Source organism: Nannobrachium achirus, assembly GCF_963921795.1.
Source record: "Nannobrachium achirus genome assembly, chromosome: 18".
Classification (NCBI taxonomy): domain Eukaryota; kingdom Metazoa; phylum Chordata; class Actinopteri; order Myctophiformes; family Myctophidae; genus Nannobrachium; species Nannobrachium achirus.
This window is the reverse complement of record NC_137825.1, coordinates 60,337,825-60,339,849: the sequence shown is the minus strand read 5'-3', so window position 1 is coordinate 60,339,849 and position 2,025 is coordinate 60,337,825. Positions and strand designations below refer to the sequence as shown.

At 47.1% G+C, this 2,025-nt stretch overlaps 1 pseudogene across 1 annotated transcript in view; it reads right to left on the bottom strand.

The window, feature by feature from the left end:
* The window catches only part of LOC308303536 (growth hormone-inducible transmembrane protein-like), a 1,176-nt pseudogene extending 150 nt beyond the window's left edge, over nt 1–1,026 (bottom strand). Inside the window, exon 1 of the transcript in view lies at nt 1–1,026. This exon is cut by the window's left edge and continues 150 nt beyond it. The product of the transcript in view is annotated as a growth hormone-inducible transmembrane protein-like (transcript).
* Nucleotides 1,027–2,025: the final 999 nt, after the last annotated feature.

Below are 2,025 nucleotides of genomic sequence, written 5' to 3'. Positions count from 1 at the left end.
TGCACGCATTGATGGGGTCATATTTCTGGACACCATAGAGGGGGTAGGTCTCTGCTCTCTTGATGATCTTCTGTGTGTCGTACAGGAGGAAAGCGCTGAACAGCAGCAGACCACCGTAGATGGCAATGGAGTAGAGGCCAGCTCCAAACGCCGGGGGGGCAGGAACATCGAACCAATGGAGGAGGCGAAGACCACTCCGAAACCAACAGCCAGTGGCCCACCCATGTAGAGGAACTTCTCACTAGGGGCACACATGGCCACTGTAGAAAGGCCACCCACGATGCCCGCTGTGTACCAAGCGGCCCTCAGCATCAGGGGTCCTCCCAGAAGAGTGAGGGGGGCGATGACGGCACCCATTACACCTGCATGCAACATCCAGGCAAGATGTTTAGGCATCGGACTCTGCTCATATGAAATGGACCTGACCAACATGCCAGCTCCAATCATGGCGGCAAACGTAGCTCCAATTGCCAGCCAAGAGCCCCTCATCATCAGACCCATGAGTGCTGGGGTCCTGCTCACTGCAACAGCTGACATCATTCCAATGCTGCCGGCAAAATACATGTAGGTGGAATGGATTCTGTCCTTGACGTACTGGGGCCAGATCATTGCTTTCTCAATGGCACCGATCTCATTCGACATGCCTACGACTACGACAGTCCATAGTAACACAGAGCACCAAGGCCTACGGCTGCACCACCAGCCAGGATCATTCTGCCCATGCTGTCAATTTTAATGGCAGTATCTGTGGCTGGCTCAAACGCTGCTTCTTTCAGCTGGTCTTTGGTGGTCCTCCCCCGACGGAAGCCAAATCTGGCCCTGATGAGGCTTTAGCAGGGCTGGACAAGCCTTCAGGGTGGAACTTCTCAGGGCAGGGGACAGGGTGCCACCGTGTGTCAGCATGGGACGCAGCCCAGCCACCCCGGGGAGACTCCTCAGGCATGTCAGCCTCGCCACCAACATGGTCAATGATCAGCGTGTTCTATATCACTCAAGAGAGCTGGTTCACCTTTTACGACGGCGTTGAGCTAAAAAATACACCCCCAGGAAAACACATCTTTGCAATGTCTATGGATTTCCTTCATAGCAAACTGCTTTCACTGCCATCTCTGGGTAGCAATAACTGAAAGAATAGTCATCACATTTCCAAGAGCAATTTGCATACCTGGAATGCAGTTTTTGTAGGTGTTCCTACAAGAAATGCACACATCCAGGGTGTACATTCTATAGAAGATGTCTCTGTATTGTGCAGAGAAGTGAGTCCAATATGTCACACCTGTAGAAGAACAGTTTGAGAATAAGTTGATTCCTCATTTATTTTACATGGAAATATGCAGTATAGAACCATGACATTCATAAATATGTTATATGTCTCCATAAACATCCATAACTACTTTAAAAAATAAATCTTACTGTCAAGCCACATGAAGTGCACCTTTCGGCGGAAATAATGGGTCCCCACCACCGCTCTAAAGGTGGAGCACACCAAGGCCAACTTCATGATGGCAGAGTCTCCCTCCTCGAGGACCACCTCGAGGAGTATGTCCTCCAGGATCACAGGCGGCAGCTGAAATAAGATTTATATTTTCTATTGTAGGACATCAACAGCTTTGTAACTATAAAGCCAAATGGCATTAGCAATACTGAAAGCATGAGGCCTGAATGTTTCCAATAAATATCATATTCCCCAAAATAGAATCACACACACAACTAAATTAATGTAAAAAACAAATTAGATACCTCTTCAATACCAGCAATAGACGGCATATTGGCCATGTGCTGCACAAAGCCTTCCACCCTTCTTCTCTTCCTGCAAATAAATGGTCATATGGGTCACATTAGTACAAGATCCCTCCATCTAACTTATGTGAAAATCATAAACTTTCAGTTTATGATTTTCTTTGGAGGGAGTCCTAAAAACAGCAGTACAATATAAGTAGTAAAGCTCTGAGAAACTAAATATCAACCGGACCAAAACACCATGATTATAGCCATATAATAACAGGTTTAACAGCCATGTGAAAC